The sequence below is a fragment of the Zootermopsis nevadensis genome, unplaced genomic scaffold (assembly GCF_977971745.1).
Source record: "Zootermopsis nevadensis isolate Lab colony 2312 unplaced genomic scaffold, Znev_1.0 Znev_ptg000020l, whole genome shotgun sequence".
NCBI classification, from domain to species: domain Eukaryota; kingdom Metazoa; phylum Arthropoda; class Insecta; order Blattodea; family Termopsidae; genus Zootermopsis; species Zootermopsis nevadensis.
This window is the reverse complement of record NW_028259152.1, coordinates 11,991,694-12,015,394: the sequence shown is the minus strand read 5'-3', so window position 1 is coordinate 12,015,394 and position 23,701 is coordinate 11,991,694. Positions and strand designations below refer to the sequence as shown.

Sequence of the window (23,701 nt, the reverse complement as noted above, 5' to 3'; positions counted from 1 at the left end):
GGATGTCCTGCAAGTAGTGGCCAAAGGATTAATGGTGGTATGACAAATATGCTGTTGATTGGTGTGTGTTATTTACAAATTGGCAAGCCAGTTAATTGGCTGTGGGTTTTTGTGTGGCCGATAAAAGGTGATTCCTGTAAGATTCATAATAGATGACAAATTAAAATAAATATTAAATGTGTCAGTGAAATGTATACTTGATGTCTTTTCATATTTTATTTATTTGGGAGTCTGTAGTTTATGTGTACATTATTGTTAAATAGTATTTTAACCATTTTCTGTATTTTAACAGGTGCTTGTTCATATTCAACAACACCAGCATCAGGCAAAAGATCCAAGACTCCGATCGGTGGTGATCGATTTATTCCTGTTAGAAGTGCACCCAATTTTGAACTTTGCACATTATAAGGTAATAAATATGTTGGTGTTTGTGAAACATGCAGGTTGTAATGGTTGTGGACCTTGAGAGATTACATCATGATATGTGAAATGTTTGAAAACTGTGTTGAGTCACTAAACACGTGATGTTTCCTGGTACAGTAAAACCTCTCTAACTTGGACACTTGCGGTTCCACGATAATGTGTCCAACTTACAGAGGTGTCCAGGATAGAGGGAAAGGAGGAAATTGTCCTTTCAAATTGTGGTGTAATTACAATGTGGTAATTGTAAAGTATTATGGAAATTATTGATAAGAAAAATCAAAAGGGTAAATTAGTTTTTTACAAATTTTGTTTTCATTAAATTAAACTTGCATGGATAAGCTAAAAGTGAAGGACACCAATACTTTATGTTTACAGACAGTGTAACCTATTTACTTACATAATCTAACTACAGTAGGCTTGCTTGAATTAAGAATAATTTTTAATGCCAATAATAATAATCTTTTGAAACCCACTCTCATGGTTGCACAAATGTTCAGAATGTATTTTTTTTAATTGTACTTATGGCAGTAGCTCAACATATGATGTCACTTATTTATTGTAAAAAAGTCCATCACAAGACACTGCTGTTTTGCTTTTATCTTGCAATTTGCCATCCCCTTTCGAATTTTCGTCACAATCCGAATAAAGTTTCAACCATTCCTTGTTGATTATGAGCGAAAGCATACCATTCCAATTTCTGTTAACACTGTTTAACTCAGTTGCAAGCACAGTACTGATATAGTTAAAACTCCAGTAAAGGGTTCAACAAAAGAATAACTATACACTTTCACTGCATTCCAATGATGTGCTCAATGTCTCACACCTTCAACCATAAGGTAATCCTCAGGTAGAAGACATACATAAGTCATAAATTCAAAACAACAAAATACTAGCTGTAAACGTTTCCCATAAAAGCATTGAAGCTAAGTGCATGAACCTGTCCAACTTACAACAAAAGGGGTTACCAAGTTCCAGGATAAAGGGGTGTCCAAGATATAGAGTATTGTGGCAATGTAAAATTATAGGATGTCCGCCGGTTCCAATTAAAAGTGTCCAGCTAGAGGGGTTCTACTGTATTTCTGTAGTATATAGGGACTGTTCAAAATGTTGTCTTGTATGAGGTACAAGCAATTTTGAGGAATGTGGCATGATACATTGCTCTGAGAAGTGGGTAACTACCTACAAAAGTTACGTTCATTATTCATGTCAGTGTGTGTCAGAATAACAAAGAAAAATTTGGTTCAAGCTTGGGGAGGGGGGGGTGGGGGGGGGGGGGTCAAAATTTGGCTGTGGAGAGTTAACTGTTATTTTATATTTATAATGTAATTTTAACTAAATTGAACTTATATGAAGTTGATGTGATTTCTTGTCAGGTGACCCAGGAACAACAACCAGATGATGAATTGATAAGCCTTTCACAGAAAGGATATCAGCGCTTCATGTCAGAGTATCTGTTTGGCGGAGATGTTAGAAATATGAGGCTTCTGTCATACAAGAACAAAGCACCAGGAAGGCCTGATGTAAGTTTTCTAGTTTTCTGTTTCACTGTAGTACAACAGGTATTTCATAGGTGATTGCCTCACCACAACGATTGTTACTCTTACTGCTTGCCAACTAAGAGAATTAGTGATATGATGTGGAAGATCAGCACATATAGTAAAACCCAAAGTAGCATGTTGGAAACTGCAAATAACACATAACATTTTCTTATTTGTGTCAGGAATCTCATATGTGTGTGTTGTTTACAGACACTTCAATTCTGGATCATTTTCAGGTGATTTGTTGCTTGTTTTATAGGGCTAGATTGCTCGTGTATTTAGTTTTATCAGTATTTATTTTTAGATCAGTTTTTTGTTAGCCAGAGAATTTCTGCATTCATTAACAGGTATTTAGCACTTACAAGTTACAGTTAAACAAGTTAATCTAATAATGTCTTCAAATTGAAATATTTTAGAGCTGCATTTAGAGTGTAACCAAAAGTAAAATGTGGCTTCTATCTAAAAAGTTTGGTTCACCCTGTAATATAAATGTTCAACTACTGTGTTTTAAAAGTAGCTGTTATTTGAACAATGTGTTCTGAAAATTAATGGGCATCTTGTAAATCACTTGAGAAATTCTGCTATAACTACAAGTTATAATCTGATTTTAAAACTGTTTCTAAATATTTTATTAAATGTAGTTTTTCCAAGAAATAAATTTGTCTTGATGTTCTGTCAACATGTGTGACGAATATAAAAATTATTTATGCTATCTATTTTTTATAAACAATTTGTTAAGCTTATAAATAGTTCTAAAGTTGAGTTCTGCTCTGTATGGCTAGTTGACTCCATTTCCTCTCTTGCATCTTTTAGGACTTGCAAATCAAGCTTTCTCGATACTTTTGTGGCTCTTTTCCGATGGACTGACATTGCATTAGTTTGCATGTCGAAGGTGGCGATGACTGGGACGTGTTCTCTGAGTGGCGCTAGGCTAGACAAGTAGTCCACTGTTTGTTGTCTTACACGCATGTTGTTTCCTCTGCAGAATATGATGTCTATCGTGCTGCTTCCATTGGGTGTGAGATATGTTTTTTACTCTGCATTGCTTATTAGCCTAAAGCCTTCTTCTTCGAGAGCTTCGACTTGCAGTTTGCTCCTTTGTGTGGCCTTATCTATTCAGCAGTTGAAATCTCCTGCTATTATTACTGGATCTTCAGGATCTATTAGTGATGTTGCGCTCATTATTGTTTCTATGTCTGTATGGAGTTTGAAATACATGACTAGGATGTTTACAGTGTCTGTTTTAACTCGCTGTGTCTGAGGGTCACCTGGCGTAACTTAGGATCGGTATAGCAAGATATCCCCCCGTAGGATCTTCCCTCGTTTCTCTGTTGTGCTAGTGTGTGTGCTGAGTATTTCCCTGGGAGCTCTAATGGATCTGTAGTCATTGTCTCTGTCAGTATGTAATAGTTTTGTATCTGCAATAATGTTGACCATCAAGGCTGGTGAAATATTGAAAGTTGCAAGGAATGTATTTTGACAATATGTGTACTCCAAAATGGAGTCTGGAATACACTACCCACTCTTTGTAATTTTATAAATTAATTAAATCCGCTATACCTAGATACATATTGGTGGCATTAAAAATTCAAACCCAATAAAAATGGAATTCAAGTTCTCATCTATAAGCAGTAGATATCAAACATTGTTTTGCTGTGATATTTTACAATTTTTCCTTCACTGTTAAGTACTAATCTTTGCATCACATGGCATCTGCTTCATATATGACAGGTATCTGACTTGAATCCTTCCCTACTACTGGTTATTATTTTTTCTCATCCTCAGCCCATTAATGTGCCACATGCATTTGGTGTTTAATGCAAAGCACCATTTTTTTAAGAATTGGCAGTCTTTCATTGACGCTTCATAACATCTTCAGTTGATGCAGCAGTAAAGCTGATTTTGGAGTATTGTGTCTAACAATACTAGTTTTAGTTAGTTTAGATGTTAGAAACAGAAGGAATTCAAAGATACTATTTAAGATGTAATAAGTTCAAGCAGAAGGTGACAAATTACTCATTTACGTACATACATCTGCAAATGTGAATATAGCACCAAAATCTTGGTAATGATGTTATAGAGTGATATATATTGTTTAAGTAGGACTTGACTGTTTAGTATGGGATATTGTGCATATTTTTATTTATTTCTCATACATCAAATACATACTCTTGTAAACATTAGTGAAATTTTATCTTTCATGTTGCTTATGTTGTCAGAGTAATAAAACAACCAAATTCTTGCATTTTGGTAAAATAATCATTGTATAACAATATTTCATAATGTGTAGGTATGTTTATTAGCTACTGCGTTCCGCTGAATTTAACTTGTATTTGCAGTGGTCATCTGGGATAATTTTATTGTTTCAGCTGTACACTGACCCAGTGCCCACAGTATCGATTTTCCGTAGGTTCATAGGTAGCAAAAAAGTATTAAGTGATTTATATTTTGCTAAAGCGCCTACATGGCACATAGAGGGACAGCTTTACTCCTTTTTTTAAGCGCTGTATAAATTATTTTTGCGCTGAACGCTGTATAACCTGCAACAAGCAAATAGGCAAAGGCTGTAATACACATGTATTACGGTATTAGGTGATCTCTGGTCATACCCTCCAAACACGTAAGATACCTGCACTGGTAACGCCGTTTACATCTTATATGTTGGGCACATTGTAGACCGGAAAAAACATAAAAGCATCAGATTTGAAATTCAGTCTGTGTGAGGTGCATGTTTTGAGCATATTGTGTGTACTACAGACGAATTTGAAATCTGCGGATCGAAATATAGTGTAGTCAAGTATTCTCATTATTTTTCAATTGTATCTATACATCCTTCTACCGAATTGCAGTTTGTTTTCGCTAATGAATTAAAGAACTGTGTTAGAATGGACGATGCAATAAGCAAAAGTCTGATTCCGCTGTGGCAGAAGGAGTTTCCTGAGGTCTCCGATTTAAGGTTTGCTCTTTGTGGTATTTAAGATAGTTTAAACGAGTCTGTATAGTTGAAGGTTTCAGAAATTTCACATTTAAACGGTTTCTTATGAAGGCATCCTGAATTTAATAATTGCTGAACAGTTGTCATAGGAAATTGAGATTATATTAAGCCAAGCAAAACTAATAAATTATTGTAAAACTTTTCTGTGAAGTGAAAAGTGAGGATCAATATATCATGTTGATTTAAAGTTTGACACATTTTTAAACAAGTTACGAATTTTTGAAGAAAGCTTTCCTGCTGACACAGTTAACAGGAACAAGCTAATGGAAATTTTAAAGGCATGTAATATACCCAGTCAACTTATTGTAGCAATTTATAACATTTATGAAAAAAATCAACCTCATTGCAATAAAAATGGAATCTGATCTCTCAGAATGGAACCTATGAGATGGCTGGTAATTCTATGTGGTGTTCAGTTAAACATAGAATATGGTGTGAGTGTACAGTAACATTGTTTGCAGTGCTGATAGAAGTTTTGTTTAATTGTATTTGTGACAGGGCTGAAAGCAATGATTCTTGTGGTCTGTGGAGATGATTCAGTATGTTAAATTGGAGTATGTTTCATAGCTTAAATGGAACTTTTAAAAAATGTGTGCTCCTTCTTTCAGTTCAATGCAGAATGAAGATATTCTAAGCTTTATTTCATATTGCATGAATCCTTTGTTTCAACAATTGTGACTATAGTGCAAAGCTGATTTAATTTTTCATAATTTTTTTCTTGTAATTCTTAAGAGGGTAAGTAATTTCAGTTTATGAAACTTTGATAATGACACTTATTTTCTTTTAATTAGCAAGACGAGCCTGAATATATCCAAGAAAACAGCTTCTACTTCATATAATGCAAGCTTATCGAAGACTCCAAACAAGTTGAATGTGACAGGGAAATGCATTGCAACACAAGAAACAGCTGGTAAAATATATATACATATATATGTTTATAACTTGTAACATACATGTTTCATTAGGACGAGAAACCTATTTACTTCTCTGTCCAAATCTGCTATTTCCTTGGCAATAGTAATCTTTTCTTCATTCTCTGTGTTACTGAGAAAGAGGGCATTAGTTTTGTATAATGTGAAATTGGGGTTTTCAGTAGATTCTAATTGATATCAAAATAATCTCTTTATGCACTACCTTCTAGTCAAGTTAACATACTCTTACAAGGACATCTGGTCAGTTGATACCCACCAGTTTTGGCTCCTGTTTTTCAGTATTGCTCTGGCCCCTCCTGTGACTTCTTGGCCAACATATTTGTTGATACTTTACAAGTTCTTTGAAAAACACAGTTTTATTTTCCTCTTGCTTTACTGTTATTTCAGAAGGCATCCCTGCATTGCTTGCCATATCTCAGTTTGTAGCAGTTGTTTGGCTATGGTGCAGGCAACTCAGGTTTGATTCTCCATCAGGCTTTTACAATCATCAAGTCTACAGTGGCTTTGGGAACTCAAATTTAATTTATTTTCTTATGTGTTTGCAAATTTTCTTTCTCTGTTCTTTCATTAAAATTCAAGAATGAGAGGTGTACATTTGGTTTCTCAGTGTGAAAGGTCAAAAGTACACCAGTATTTTATAACAGAGAAGCTTTATATGATGCACTGTGAGGATAGTATCAAGCATGTTACACTAGGATGACTTGGTTGTGGATGGTGATTATTTTAAATGCAACAGAAACACAAAACATTTGTGACATCACAAACATCAAACAAATGCTTGCCTGCTTGCTGCATTTGCATTTTCAGATTGTTACTTCAAACTTCACATAATGCTATTGATATGGCAGCATACTATGCAGACCTTGTAATTATGGAAACAGGTGCTTGTGATTGGTTTTGTATGAGTGTGTTCCTTTTTTTAGTCTTCCTTATTAGATAGTTCATAAATAACTGCAATGAGAACCTGACAATCCTGCAACATTGCAATGTAGTTTTTAACTTGTTTATAAAAATACTCATTGTGGTGTACATTTTAGCAGTATTATTTCATTGAACATGTAGACATAATTTTCTTCACCTAAGTACTTGTCATTATTAGTCTGTTGTCACCAGGAATCAAGAATTTGCAGAAATTTAAGCATCTCCTCATATGTATTTGATTTTTTTTTTAAGAACAATTGTGTTTTTGTGTTTTTCAGATTTCCTCATTTTATTATAGTTACAGAGAGTTTACAAATTTCTGTGATAAATGCTTTAATTTATTTTACAGATACAAGAATTAAATAAACTGCTTTTGCATAAGAATATGAAAGCTAGCAGTTAGATTGATAATCAGATACTCTGAAAAGGTGTTACTATGTAATAACTGAATTATGGACGTAACACATTGAGGAATTAACTGCACTCTCGTTCACAAATGTGAATGAAGAAAGAAAATAAATAAATACAAAGGGATAAAAAATAAATAACAATTTATGACTTCCAAAACATTTATAGACGTGATGATTTGAAGGATATTTCGTGGGGAATTTGACCCTTGTCACCTGTACTATAGGTAAACACACTTCCAGCTGAGCTATTGCAGACAACACAAGTGTACATCCTTTTGTGAGACTTATCACGTAAAAGTAAAGGTCATGGAAAATAACATTTTGTATTAGAGAGACTAAGTGGATGGCTGACACAATATTTTGGTGATAAAGTCAGAGGAGGGTCCATTGCCATCATGGAATATCTTGGGCAAAACTATGAGGTAAGGTCTGTGCTAACAGGGGATGTCCTGCAAGTAGTGGCCAAAGGATTAATGGTGGTATGACAAATATGCTGTTGATTGGTGTGTGTTATTTACAAATTGGCAAGCCAGTTAATTGGCTGTGGGTTTTTGTGTGGCCGATAAAAGGTGATTCCTGTAAGATTCATAATAGATGACAAATTAAAATAAATATTAAATGTGTCAGTGAAATGTATACTTGATGTCTTTTCATATTTTATTTATTTGGGAGTCTGTAGTTTATGTGTACATTATTGTTAAATAGTATTTTAACCATTTTCTGTATTTTAACAGGTGCTTGTTCATATTCAACAACACCAGCATCAGGCAAAAGATCCAAGACTCCGATCGGTGGTGATCGATTTATTCCTGTTAGAAGTGCACCCAATTTTGAACTTTGCACATTATAAGGTAATAAATATGTTGGTGTTTGTGAAACATGCAGGTTGTAATGGTTGTGGACCTTGAGAGATTACATCATGATATGTGAAATGTTTGAAAACTGTGTTGAGTCACTAAACACGTGATGTTTCCTGGTACAGTAAAACCTCTCTAACTTGGACACTTGCGGTTCCACGATAATGTGTCCAACTTACAGAGGTGTCCAGGATAGAGGGAAAGGAGGAAATTGTCCTTTCAAATTGTGGTGTAATTACAATGTGGTAATTGTAAAGTATTATGGAGCCCTTCCCAAAAAGGAAATTATTGATAAGAAAAATCAAAAGGGTAAATTAGTTTTTTACAAATTTTGTTTTCATTAAATTAAACTTGCATGGATAAGCTAAAAGTGAAGGACACCAATACTTTATGTTTACAGACAGTGTAACCTATTTACTTACATAATCTAACTACAGTAGGCTTGCTTGAATTAAGAATAATTTTTAATGCCAATAATAATAATCTTTTGAAACCCACTCTCATGGTTGCACAAATGTTCAGAATGTATTTTTTTTAATTGTACTTATGGCAGTAGCTCAACATATGATGTCACTTATTTATTGTAAAAAAGTCCATCACAAGACACTGCTGTTTTGCTTTTATCTTGCAATTTGCCATCCCCTTTCGAATTTTCGTCACAATCCGAATAAAGTTTCAACCATTCCTTGTTGATTATGAGCGAAAGCATACCATTCCAATTTCTGTTAACACTGTTTAACTCAGTTGCAAGCACAGTACTGATATAGTTAAAACTCCAGTAAAGGGTTCAACAAAAGAATAACTATACACTTTCACTGCATTCCAATGATGTGCTCAATGTCTCACACCTTCAACCATAAGGTAATCCTCAGGTAGAAGACATACATAAGTCATAAATTCAAAACAACAAAATACTAGCTGTAAACGTTTCCCATAAAAGCATTGAAGCTAAGTGCATGAACCTGTCCAACTTACAACAAAAGGGGTTACCAAGTTCCAGGATAAAGGGGTGTCCAAGATATAGAGTATTGTGGCAATGTAAAATTATAGGATGTCCGCCGGTTCCAATTAAAAGTGTCCAGCTAGAGGGGTTCTACTGTATTTCTGTAGTATATAGGGACTGTTCAAAATGTTGTCTTGTATGTGGTACAAGCAATTTTGAGGAATGTGGCATGATACATTGCTCTGAGAAGTGGGTAACTACCTACAAAAGTTACGTTCATTATTCATGTCAGTGTGTGTCAGAATAACAAAGAAAAATTTGGTTCAAGCTTGGGGAGGGGGGGGTGGGGGGGGGGGGGTCAAAATTTGGCTGTGGAGAGTTAACTGTTATTTTATATTTATAATGTAATTTTAACTAAATTGAACTTATATGAAGTTGATGTGATTTCTTGTCAGGTGACCCAGGAACAACAACCAGATGATGAATTGATAAGCCTTTCACAGAAAGGATATCAGCGCTTCATGTCAGAGTATCTGTTTGGCGGAGATGTTAGAAATATGAGGCTTCTGTCATACAAGAACAAAGCACCAGGAAGGCCTGATGTAAGTTTTCTAGTTTTCTGTTTCACTGTAGTACAACAGGTATTTCATAGGTGATTGCCTCACCACAACGATTGTTACTCTTACTGCTTGCCAACTAAGAGAATTAGTGATACGATGTGGAAGATCAGCACATATAGTAAAACCCAAAGTAGCATGTTGGAAACTGCAAATAACACATAACATTTTCTTATTTGTGTCAGGAATCTCATATGTGTGTGTTGTTTACAGACACTTCAATTCTGGATCATTTTCAGGTGATTTGTTGCTTGTTTTATAGGGCTAGATTGCTCGTGTATTTAGTTTTATCAGTATTTATTTTTAGATCAGTTTTTTGTTAGCCAGAGAATTTCTGCATTCATTAACAGGTATTTAGCACTTACAAGTTACAGTTAAACAAGTTAATCTAATAATGTCTTCAAATTGAAATATTTTAGAGCTGCATTTAGAGTGTAACCAAAAGTAAAATGTGGCTTCTATCTAAAAAGTTTGGTTCACCCTGTAATATAAATGTTCAACTACTGTGTTTTAAAAGTAGCTGTTATTTGAACAATGTGTTCTGAAAATTAATGGGCATCTTGTAAATCACTTGAGAAATTCTGCTATAACTACAAGTTATAATCTGATTTTAAAACTGTTTCTAAATATTTTATTAAATGTAGTTTTTCCAAGAAATAAATTTGTCTTGATGTTCTGTCAACATGTGTGACGAATATAAAAATTATTTATGCTATCTATTTTTTATAAACAATTTGTTAAGCTTATAAATAGTTCTAAAGTTGAGTTCTGCTCTGTATGGCTAGTTGACTCCATTTCCTCTCTTGCATCTTTTAGGACTTGCAAATCAAGCTTTCTCGATACTTTTGTGGCTCTTTTCCGATGGACTGACATTGCATTAGTTTGCATGTCGAAGGTGGCGATGACTGGGACGTGTTCTCTGAGTGGCGCTAGGCTAGACAAGTAGTCCACTGTTTGTTGTCTTACACGCATGTTGTTTCCTCTGCAGAATATGATGTCTATCGTGCTGCTTCCATTGGGTGTGAGATATGTTTTTTACTCTGCATTGCTTATTAGCCTAAAGCCTTCTTCTTCGAGAGCTTCGACTTGCAGTTTGCTCCTTTGTGTGGCCTTATCTATTCAGCAGTTGAAATCTCCTGCTATTATTACTGGATCTTCAGGATCTATTAGTGATGTTGCGCTCATTATTGTTTCTATGTCTGTATGGAGTTTGAAATACATGACTAGGATGTTTACAGTGTCTGTTTTAACTCGCTGTGTCTGAGGGTCACCTGGCGTAACTTAGGATCGGTATAGCAAGATATCCCCCCGTAGGATCTTCCCTCGTTTCTCTGTTGTGCTAGTGTGTGTGCTGAGTATTTCCCTGGGAGCTCTAATGGATCTGTAGTCATTGTCTCTGTCAGTATGTAATAGTTTTGTATCTGCAATAATGTTGACCATCAAGGCTGGTGAAATATTGAAAGTTGCAAGGAATGTATTTTGACAATATGTGTACTCCAAAATGGAGTCTGGAATACACTACCCACTCTTTGTAATTTTATAAATTAATTAAATCCGCTATACCTAGATACATATTGGTGGCATTAAAAATTCAAACCCAATAAAAATGGAATTCAAGTTCTCATCTATAAGCAGTAGATATCAAACATTGTTTTGCTGTGATATTTTACAATTTTTCCTTCACTGTTAAGTACTAATCTTTGCATCACATGGCATCTGCTTCATATATGACAGGTATCTGACTTGAATCCTTCCCTACTACTGGTTATTATTTTTTCTCATCCTCAGCCCATTAATGTGCCACATGCATTTGGTGTTTAATGCAAAGCACCATTTTTTTAAGAATTGGCAGTCTTTCATTGACGCTTCATAACATCTTCAGTTGATGCAGCAGTAAAGCTGATTTTGGAGTATTGTGTCTAACAATACTAGTTTTAGTTAGTTTAGATGTTAGAAACAGAAGGAATTCAAAGATACTATTTAAGATGTAATAAGTTCAAGCAGAAGGTGACAAATTACTCATTTACGTACATACATCTGCAAATGTGAATATAGCACCAAAATCTTGGTAATGATGTTATAGAGTGATATATATTGTTTAAGTAGGACTTGACTGTTTAGTATGGGATATTGTGCATATTTTTATTTATTTCTCATACATCAAATACATACTCTTGTAAACATTAGTGAAATTTTATCTTTCATGTTGCTTATGTTGTCAGAGTAATAAAACAACCAAATTCTTGCATTTTGGTAAAATAATCATTGTATAACAATATTTCATAATGTGTAGGTATGTTTATTAGCTACTGCGTTCCGCTGAATTTAACTTGTATTTGCAGTGGTCATCTGGGATAATTTTATTGTTTCAGCTGTACACTGACCCAGTGCCCACAGTATCGATTTTCCGTAGGTTCATAGGTAGCAAAAAAGTATTAAGTGATTTATATTTTGCTAAAGCGCCTACATGGCACATAGAGGGACAGCTTTACTCCTTTTTTTAAGCGCTGTATAAATTATTTTTGCGCTGAACGCTGTATAACCTGCAACAAGCAAATAGGCAAAGGCTGTAATACACATGTATTACGGTATTAGGTGATCTCTGGTCATACCCTCCAAACACGTAAGATACCTGCACTGGTAACGCCGTTTACATCTTATATGTTGGGCACATTGTAGACCGGAAAAAACATAAAAGCATCAGATTTGAAATTCAGTCTGTGTGAGGTGCATGTTTTGAGCATATTGTGTGTACTACAGACGAATTTGAAATCTGCGGATCGAAATATAGTGTAGTCAAGTATTCTCATTATTTTTCAATTGTATCTATACATCCTTCTACCGAATTGCAGTTTGTTTTCGCTAATGAATTAAAGAACTGTGTTAGAATGGACGATGCAATAAGCAAAAGTCTGATTCCGCTGTGGCAGAAGGAGTTTCCTGAGGTCTCCGATTTAAGGTTTGCTCTTTGTGGTATTTAAGATAGTTTAAACGAGTCTGTATAGTTGAAGGTTTCAGAAATTTCACATTTAAACGGTTTCTTATGAAGGCATCCTGAATTTAATAATTGCTGAACAGTTGTCATAGGAAATTGAGATTATATTAAGCCAAGCAAAACTAATAAATTATTGTAAAACTTTTCTGTGAAGTGAAAAGTGAGGATCAATATATCATGTTGATTTAAAGTTTGACACATTTTTAAACAAGTTACGAATTTTTGAAGAAAGCTTTCCTGCTGACACAGTTAACAGGAACAAGCTAATGGAAATTTTAAAGGCATGTAATATACCCAGTCAACTTATTGTAGCAATTTATAACATTTATGAAAAAAATCAACCTCATTGCAATAAAAATGGAATCTGATCTCTCAGAATGGAACCTATGAGATGGCTGGTAATTCTATGTGGTGTTCAGTTAAACATAGAATATGGTGTGAGTGTACAGTAACATTGTTTGCAGTGCTGATAGAAGTTTTGTTTAATTGTATTTGTGACAGGGCTGAAAGCAATGATTCTTGTGGTCTGTGGAGATGATTCAGTATGTTAAATTGGAGTATGTTTCATAGCTTAAATGGAACTTTTAAAAAATGTGTGCTCCTTCTTTCAGTTCAATGCAGAATGAAGATATTCTAAGCTTTATTTCATATTGCATGAATCCTTTGTTTCAACAATTGTGACTATAGTGCAAAGCTGATTTAATTTTTCATAATTTTTTTCTTGTAATTCTTAAGAGGGTAAGTAATTTCAGTTTATGAAACTTTGATAATGACACTTATTTTCTTTTAATTAGCAAGACGAGCCTGAATATATCCAAGAAAACAGCTTCTACTTCATATAATTCAAGCTTATCGAAGACTCCAAACAAGTTGAATGTGACAGGGAAATGCATTGCAACACAAGAAACAGCTGGTAAAATATATATACATATATATGTTTATAACTTGTAACATACATGTTTCATTAGGACGAGAAACCTATTTACTTCTCTGTCCAAATCTGCTATTTCCTTGGCAATAGTAATCTTTTCTTCATTCTCTGTGTTACTGAGAAAGAGGGCATTAGTTTTGTATAATGTGAAATTGGGGTTTTCAGTAGATTCTAATTGATATCAAAATAATCTCTTTATGCACTACCTTCTAGTCAAGTTAACATACTCTTACAAGGACATCTGGTCAGTTGATACCCACCAGTTTTGGCTCCTGTTTTTCAGTATTGCTCTGGCCCCTCCTGTGACTTCTTGGCCAACATATTTGTTGATACTTTACAAGTTCTTTGAAAAACACAGTTTTATTTTCCTCTTGCTTTACTGTTATTTCAGAAGGCATCCCTGCATTGCTTGCCATATCTCAGTTTGTAGCAGTTGTTTGGCTATGGTGCAGGCAACTCAGGTTTGATTCTCCATCAGGCTTTTACAATCATCAAGTCTACAGTGGCTTTGGGAACTCAAATTTAATTTATTTTCTTATGTGTTTGCAAATTTTCTTTCTCTGTTCTTTCATTAAAATTCAAGAATGAGAGGTGTACATTTGGTTTCTCAGTGTGAAAGGTCAAAAGTACACCAGTATTTTATAACAGAGAAGCTTTATATGATGCACTGTGAGGATAGTATCAAGCATGTTACACTAGGATGACTTGGTTGTGGATGGTGATTATTTTAAATGCAACAGAAACACAAAACATTTGTGACATCACAAACATCAAACAAATGCTTGCCTGCTTGCTGCATTTGCATTTTCAGATTGTTACTTCAAACTTCACATAATGCTATTGATATGGCAGCATACTATGCAGACCTTGTAATTATGGAAACAGGTGCTTGTGATTGGTTTTGTATGAGTGTGTTCCTTTTTTTAGTCTTCCTTATTAGATAGTTCATAAATAACTGCAATGAGAACCTGACAATCCTGCAACATTGCAATGTAGTTTTTAACTTGTTTATAAAAATACTCATTGTGGTGTACATTTTAGCAGTATTATTTCATTGAACATGTAGACATAATTTTCTTCACCTAAGTACTTGTCATTATTAGTCTGTTGTCACCAGGAATCAAGAATTTGCAGAAATTTAAGCATCTCCTCATATGTATTTGATTTTTTTTTTAAGAACAATTGTGTTTTTGTGTTTTTCAGATTTCCTCATTTTATTATAGTTACAGAGAGTTTACAAATTTCTGTGATAAATGCTTTAATTTATTTTACAGATACAAGAATTAAATAAACTGCTTTTGCATAAGAATATGAAAGCTAGCAGTTAGATTGATAATCAGATACTCTGAAAAGGTGTTACTATGTAATAACTGAATTATGGACGTAACACATTGAGGAATTAACTGCACTCTCGTTCACAAATGTGAATGAAGAAAGAAAATAAATAAATACAAAGGGATAAAAAATAAATAACAATTTATGACTTCCAAAACATTTATAGACGTGATGATTTGAAGGATATTTCGTGGGGAATTTGACCCTTGTCACCTGTACTATAGGTAAACACACTTCCAGCTGAGCTATTGCAGACAACACAAGTGTACATCCTTTTGTGAGACTTATCACGTAAAAGTAAAGGTCATGGAAAATAACATTTTGTATTAGAGAGACTAAGTGGATGGCTGACACAATATTTTGGTGATAAAGTCAGAGGAGGGTCCATTGCCATCATGGAATATCTTGGGCAAAACTATGAGGTAAGGTCTGTGCTAACAGGGGATGTCCTGCAAGTAGTGGCCAAAGGATTAATGGTGGTATGACAAATATGCTGTTGATTGGTGTGTGTTATTTACAAATTGGCAAGCCAGTTAATTGGCTGTGGGTTTTTGTGTGGCCGATAAAAGGTGATTCCTGTAAGATTCATAATAGATGACAAATTAAAATAAATATTAAATGTGTCAGTGAAATGTATACTTGATGTCTTTTCATATTTTATTTATTTGGGAGTCTGTAGTTTATGTGTACATTATTGTTAAATAGTATTTTAACCATTTTCTGTATTTTAACAGGTGCTTGTTCATATTCAACAACACCAGCATCAGGCAAAAGATCCAAGACTCCGATCGGTGGTGATCGATTTATTCCTGTTAGAAGTGCACCCAATTTTGAACTTTGCACATTATAAGGTAATAAATATGTTGGTGTTTGTGAAACATGCAGGTTGTAATGGTTGTGGACCTTGAGAGATTACATCATGATATGTGAAATGTTTGAAAACTGTGTTGAGTCACTAAACACGTGATGTTTCCTGGTACAGTAAAACCTCTCTAACTTGGACACTTGCGGTTCCACGATAATGTGTCCAACTTACAGAGGTGTCCAGGATAGAGGGAAAGGAGGAAATTGTCCTTTCAAATTGTGGTGTAATTACAATGTGGTAATTGTAAAGTATTATGGAGCCCTTCCCAAAAAGGAAATTATTGATAAGAAAAATCAAAAGGGTAAATTAGTTTTTTACAAATTTTGTTTTCATTAAATTAAACTTGCATGGATAAGCTAAAAGTGAAGGACACCAATACTTTATGTTTACAGACAGTGTAACCTATTTACTTACATAATCTAACTACTGTAGGCGTGCTTGAATTAAGAATAATTTTTAATGCCAATAATAATAATCTTTTGAAACCCACTCTCATGGTTGCACAAATGTTCAGAATGTATTTTTTTTAATTGTACTTATGGCAGTAGCTCAACATATGATGTCACTTATTTATTGTAAAAAAGTCCATCACAAGACACTGCTGTTTTGCTTTTATCTTGCAATTTGCCATCCCCTTTCGAATTTTCGTCACAATCCGAATAAAGTTTCAACCATTCCTTGTTGATTATGAGCGAAAGCATACCATTCCAATTTCTGTTAACACTGTTTAACTCAGTTGCAAGCACAGTACTGATATAGTTAAAACTCCAGTAAAGGGTTCAACAAAAGAATAACTATACACTTTCACTGCATTCCAATGATGTGCTCAATGTCTCACACCTTCAACCATAAGGTAATCCTCAGGTAGAAGACATTCATAAGTCATAAATTCAAAACAACAAAATACTAACTGTAAACGTTTCCCATAAAAGCATTGAAGCTAAGTGCATGAACCTGTCCAACTTACAACAAAAGGGGTGACCAAGTTCCAGGATAAAGGGGTGTCCAAGATATAGGGTATTGTGGCAATGTAAAATTATAGGATGTCCGCCGGTTCCAATTAAAAGTGTCCAGCTAGAGGGGTTCTACTGTATTTCTGTAGTATATAGGGACTGTTCAAAATGTTGTCTTGTATGTGGTACAAGCAATTTTGAGGAATGTGGCATGATACATTGCTCTGAGAAGTGGGTAACTACCTACAAAAGTTACGTTCATTATTCATGTCAGTGTGTGTCAGAATAACAAAGAAAAATTTGGTTCAAGCTTGGGGAGTGGGGGGGGGGGGGTCAAAATTTGGCTGTGGAGAGTTAACTGTTATTTTATATTTATAATGTAATTTTAACTAAATTGAATTTATATGAAGTTGATGTGATTTCTTGTCAGGTGACCCAGGAACAACAACCAGATGATGAATTGATAAGCCTTTCACAGAAAGGATATCAGCGCTTCATGTCAGAGTATCTGTTTGGCGGAGATGTTAGAAATATGAGGCTTCTGTCATACAAGAACAAAGCACCAGGAAGGCCTGATGTAAGTTTTCTAGTTTTCTGTTTCACTGTAGTACAACAGGTATTTCATAGGTGATTGCCTCACCACAACGATTGTTACTCTTACTGCTTGCCAACTAAGAGAATTAGTGATACGATGTGGAAGATCAGCACATATAGTAAAACCCAAAGTAGCATGTTGGAAACTGCAAATAACACATAACATTTTCTTATTTGTGTCAGGAATCTCATATGTGTGTGTTGTTTACAGACACTTCAATTCTGGATCATTTTCAGGTGATTTGTTGCTTGTTTTATAGGGCTAGATTGCTCGTGTATTTAGTTTTATCAGTATTTATTTTTAGATCAGTTTTTTGTTAGCCAGAGAATTTCTGCATTCATTAACAGGTATTTAGCACTTACAAGTTACAGTTAAACAAGTTAATCTAATAATGTCTTCAAATTGAAATATTTTAGAGCTGCATTTAGAGTGTAACCAAAAGTAAAATGTGGCTTCTATCTAAAAAGTTTGGTTCACCCTGTAATATAAATGTTCAACTACTGTGTTTTAAAAGTAGCTGTTATTTGAACAATGTGTTCTGAAAATTAATGGGCATCTTATAAATCACTTGAGAAATTCTGCTATAACTACAAGTTATAATCTGATTTTAAAACTGTTTCTAAATATTTTATTAAATGTAGTTTTTCCAAGAAATAAATTTGTCTTGATGTTCTGTCAACATGTGTGACGAATATAAAAATTATTTATGCTATCTATTTTTTATAAACAATTTGTTAAGCTTATAAATAGTTCTAAAGTTGAGTTCTGTTTGTCACTTTTTTCATGGCATTATATTATAAACTCATTTATGTATATTCAATTGCAGGGATTCTTGGATCCTCTGAACGTCACGTACACAGTGCGGCAACTGGAAAACGGGACTGATGCTGGAAAAAAAATTATGGTTCCATGTATGAGCAATCTGAGCGTTGTATATTCAAAGTAGCTTTCTCCTGCATCTACACACTGAAGGTCATCATACATTGCCGTCATTTGAGAACATAGTGTGAGCTGAAGTACACGTCTCTCTTGTGTGTGTGTGTGTGTTTGTTGTGAAGCAAGAATGGAACAAGGAGCTAACATCAAATTTTGTGTTCGGCTGGGCAAAAGTACCACGGAAACGTTTTGAATGATGAAGCATGTGTACAGAGATAATTGTCTGTTTCGTACACATGTTTTTGAGTGGCATAACAATAGGAGCAAATTTTGTGGAATGCCATAATACCATGCCTTGAGCATTAATTGAAATACTCCAGATCATCTCCATACACACACACAACCCCCCCCCCAAAAAAAAAAAAAATTATGAAAATTTATTTCGTTTCCCTATACTGTGTATAGTATTTGCTGCTTCACATGATTCATAATTGAGTGCTGGAACGGAAAATTGAGAAGAGCGTAATATAACTGATACAAGTTCATGGTTTCTCCAACATGGTGCTCATATTCTTTGGATGTCACTGATTTCACTGTTCTATGCAGCATTTACAATTTGCAAAGTAAATTTCTTCACATTTCTCATCTTTGCCTTCTCTGTTCTCATTGTTTATGTTAATATTTTATGCAGTATCTTTTACCATACTGATCATGTACACACAATGTAGCAATATACTCAAATAAATTTTGTTTTACACCTATTGCCTGGTCCCCACAACATCATGGACTCTTGGCTAGTGGTGGAGGCGCGGCTGATCGGTGTATTCGTTTCTGGAACACACTCACAGGACAACCAAAGCAGTGTGTGGACACTGGATCTCAAGTCTGTAATCTCGTCTGGTCTAAACATCCCTCTGAACTGGTAAGTTCCTTGGATGTCGATGTGATCTGCAATTTGTACTTGGAACGATATTGTTATTGTCGGTCATCGCGCTTCTGGTGTAGAAATCCAGCCATATATTCTCTCATTTCCACTTCCTCTCTTCAAACAGTCGCGGCGAGTTTTCCGTATATGGCAGTAGTAGTCTGTAACACAGGTCTTCCATCTGGAACGTTTCCTTCGCTACCTCGTAGGCCAGTCTTGATGGCGCTAATTTTGAAATTTCAAGAGTAATTTTCACGAATCGTGCCTTGACGTTTTCCAGTGATTTTACGTCTTTCAGACTTAGGTTGGGCCATGCGACTTCGATTCCATAGGTTAGCAGTAGGACAATTTTAGCTTCGAATAGTCTTACAGCGGTTTCAATGCTAAATTGTCTTAGATTTTCTATTTCGAGCATCCCTTTGGTAGCTACGATGGCTCTCTCCTTAATGTGGATCCGTAGGACTTCGTTGTAGTCTACATTGTTACTCCAAGGTACTTAAATGCATTAGTGACTTTCAATGGTTCCTGTTTGAAGTAGACTGTGTCTTCCGCAGTCTTCCTTCCGCCCCTACTGAATACTATCGGTACCGTCTTTTCTTGGTTGATTTGTAACCTGTTTTGTTCCGCCCAGGTTATTAGTCGGTTGAATGTTTCCTGCAAGTCACTTTTATTCGTCGAGCCTAGGTCCATATCGTCAGCACAGGTATATAGCGACGTTGCGGGTAGACATACTTTCGTGATGTCGGCCGTGGCAATGTTGAATAAGAGTGGGCTTACTGGATCCCCTTGTAATACCCCTTTGGTTTATACGATTTCTTTTGATGTCGTTACGGTGTCGTCGTTTCTGATTAGGTTGTGGGTCAGGATGTTGTGGATTAGGATGGATGTGCTTTTATCCAGTCCTATCTTTTCCAGCGAGTATCTGCCTATTCACACTGTCGAAGGCTTTTGTTTAGTCAATGAAAATTGTGTAGTACTTGGGGTTGGAAGAGCCTCCTTGATATCGTTTAGCAGGTTTTCTATTGCTTGTAGGCAGGAGCGGCCTCTTCTAAACCCAACTGCTGTTGAGGGATATGTGGATCCGCTATTTTCGTGATTCTATTCGTTAGTATGGTTGTCAGCAGTTTGAATGAGCTATTTTCTAGGGTATCCACCTGTACGAGTTGGAGTCGTCAGTGGCACCCTTGCCTTTGTATAGCATTTTAATATTTGACACTCCCCAGGGATCTGGCAGCTCACCAAGTTTCAGGCACTGGTTGAAGAGGGCTTCCCAAGTTTCTATGAGTAGCGGGCAGGAGACAATGATGTGCTCATTGAAGATGCCATCTGGACCAGCTGCCTTATTTCTTTTGAGACCTGCTACTGTTTCAGTAATCTCTTTTGTGGAGATTGGTCTGTATGTCCTTGTTATTGATGGTGGCAGTGTGGGATAGGCTCGATTTTCTCCAGTCGGGTTCAGAATGTCTGTGAAGTGTGTTTGCCAAGTCTCCATCTGGATGGTGGGCAGTATTGGTACTTTCCTTTGTCTCAGCGCCACGAAAAGGTCAATGACGGCTGCTGCTGCTAGTTTCAGTTCTTCATTTTCCATATAAGTGTTCCTTCTATCCTGAAGAAGGATTTTGTACTGGTTCCTTGCCATCGAGTATGTCCCTAAGTCTTGGGAGAGTCCTGACAGTTTTGTTTGGTGTAAAGCTTGTAGAGTAATACGTCTTTTTCTGTAACAGTGCGCATCGAACCATGGCTTTACTTGTCTTTTCTTGACAGGGATTATTGCGGATTGGAGTAGCTGTTGTATCTGTTTAGTTGCTTTTGTAACACTGCTCTGTATGGCTAGTTGACTCCATTTCCTCTCTTGCATCTTTTAGGACTTGCAAATCAAGCTTTCTCGATACTTTTGTGGCTCTTTTCCGATGGACTGACATTGCATTAGTCTGCATGTCGAAGGTGGCGATGACTGGGACGTGTTCTCTGAGTGGCGCTAGGCTAGACAAGTAGTCCACTGTTTGTTGTCTTACACGCATGTTGTTTCCTCTGCAGAATATGATGTCTATCGTGCTGCTTCCATTGGGTGTGAGATATGTTTTTTGCTCTGCATTGCTTATTAGCCTAAAGCCTTCTTCTTCGAGAGCTTCGACTTGCAGTTTGCTCCTTTGTGTGGCCTTATCTATTCAGCAGTTGAAATCTCCTGCTATTATTACTGGATCTTCAGGATCTATTAGTGATGTTGCGCTCATTATTGTTTCTATGTCTGTATGGAGTTTGAAATACATGACTAGGATGTTTACAGTGTCTGTTTTAACTCGCTGTGTCTGAGGGTCACCTGGCGTAACTTAGGATCGGTATAGCAAGATATCCCCCCGTAGGATCTTCCCTCGTTTCTCTGTTGTGCTAGTGTGTGTGCTGAGTATTTCCCTGGGAGCTCTAATGGATCTGTAGTCATTGTCTCTGTCAGTATGTAATAGTTTTGTATCTGCAATAATGTTGACCAACAAGGCTGGTGAAATATTGAAAGTTGCAAGGAATGTATTTTGACAATATGTGTACTCCAAAATGGAGTCTGGAATACACTACCCACTCGTTGTAATTTTATAAATTAATTAAATCCGCTATACCTAGATACATATTGGTGGCATTAAAAATTCAAACCCAATAAAAATGGAATTCAAGTTCTCATCTATAAGCAGTAGATATCAAACATTGTTTTGCTGTGATATTTTACAATTTTTCCTTCACTGTTAAGTACTAATCTTTGCATCACATGGCATCTGCTTCATATATGACAGGTATCTGACTTGAATCCTTCCCTACTACTGGTTATTATTTTTTCTCATCCTCAGCCCATTAATGTGCCACATGCATTTGGTGTTTAATGCAAAGCACCATTTTTTTAAGAATTGGCAGTCTTTCATTGACGCTTCATAACATCTTCAGTTGATGCAGCAGTAAAGCTGATTTTGGAGTATTGTGTCTAACAATACTAGTTTTAGTTAGTTTAGATGTTAGAAACAGAAGGAATTCAAAGATACTATTTAAGATGTAATAAGTTCAAGCAGAAGGTGACAAATTACTCATTTACGTACATACATCTGCAAATGTGAATATAGCACCAAAATCTTGGTAATGATGTTATAGAGTGATATATATTGTTTAAGTAGGACTTGACTGTTTAGTATGGGATATTGTGCATATTTTTATTTATTTCTCATACATCAAATACATACTCTTGTAAACATTAGTGAAATTTTATCTTTCATGTTGCTTATGTTGTCAGAGTAATAAAACAACCAAATTCTTGCATTTTGGTAAAATAATCATTGTATAACAATATTTCATAATGTGTAGGTATGTTTATTAGCTACTGCGTTCCGCTGAATTTAACTTGTATTTGCAGTGGTCATCTGGGATAATTTTATTGTTTCAGCTGTACACTGACCCAGTGCCCACAGTATCGATTTTCCGTAGGTTCATAGGTAGCAAAAAAGTATTAAGTGATTTATATTTTGCTAAAGCGCCTACATGGCACATAGAGGGACAGCTTTACTCCTTTTTTTAAGCGCTGTATAAATTATTTTTGCGCTGAACGCTGTATAACCTGCAACAAGCAAATAGGCAAAGGCTGTAATACACATGTATTACGGTATTAGGTGATCTCTGGTCATACCCTCCAAACACGTAAGATACCTGCACTGGTAACGCCGTTTACATCTTATATGTTGGGCACATTGTAGACCGGAAAAAACATAAAAGCATCAGATTTGAAATTCAGTCTGTGTGAGGTGCATGTTTTGAGCATATTGTGTGTACTACAGACGAATTTGAAATCTGCGGATCGAAATATAGTGTAGTCAAGTATTCTCATTATTTTTCAATTGTATCTATACATCCTTCTACCGAATTGCAGTTTGTTTTCGCTAATGAATTAAAGAACTGTGTTAGAATGGACGATGCAATAAGCAAAAGTCTGATTCCGCTGTGGCAGAAGGAGTTTCCTGAGGTCTCCGATTTAAGGTTTGCTCTTTGTGGTATTTAAGATAGTTTAAACGAGTCTGTATAGTTGAAGGTTTCAGAAATTTCACATTTAAACGGTTTCTTATGAAGGCATCCTGAATTTAATAATTGCTGAACAGTTGTCATAGGAAATTGAGATTATATTAAGCCAAGCAAAACTAATAAATTATTGTAAAACTTTTCTGTGAAGTGAAAAGTGAGGATCAATATATCATGTTGATTTAAAGTTTGACACATTTTTAAACAAGTTACGAATTTTTGAAGAAAGCTTTCCTGCTGACACAGTTAACAGGAACAAGCTAATGGAAATTTTAAAGGCATGTAATATACCCAGTCAACTTATTGTAGCAATTTATAACATTTATGAAAAAAATCAACCTCATTGCAATAAAAATGGAATCTGATCTCTCAGAATGGAACCTATGAGATGGCTGGTAATTCTATGTGGTGTTCAGTTAAACATAGAATATGGTGTGAGTGTACAGTAACATTGTTTGCAGTGCTGATAGAAGTTTTGTTTAATTGTATTTGTGACAGGGCTGAAAGCAATGATTCTTGTGGTCTGTGGAGATGATTCAGTAT

At 35.4% G+C, this 23,701-nt stretch overlaps 1 protein-coding gene across 3 annotated transcripts in view; it reads left to right on the top strand.

The window, feature by feature from the left end:
- The first annotated feature begins 4,245 nt into the window (after positions 1–4,245).
- The window catches only part of LOC147873299 (anaphase-promoting complex subunit cdc20-like), a 30,070-nt gene continuing 10,614 nt past the window's right edge, over positions 4,246–23,701 (top strand). The window contains exons 1-7 of one of the 3 annotated variants that reach the window (XR_015535912.1): positions 4,246–4,917; positions 5,748–5,866; positions 7,954–8,070; positions 9,475–9,621; positions 13,426–13,544; positions 15,632–15,748; positions 17,146–17,292. The gene's annotated coding sequence lies outside the window, so the exon portion shown is untranslated. Of the gene's footprint in view, positions 4,918–5,747; positions 5,867–7,953; positions 8,071–9,474; positions 9,622–11,889; positions 12,596–13,425; positions 13,545–15,631; positions 15,749–17,145; positions 17,293–22,411; positions 23,120–23,701 lie in introns of those variants that run through there. The other 2 variants (XR_015535913.1, XR_015535914.1) reach the window with 2 other exon arrangements.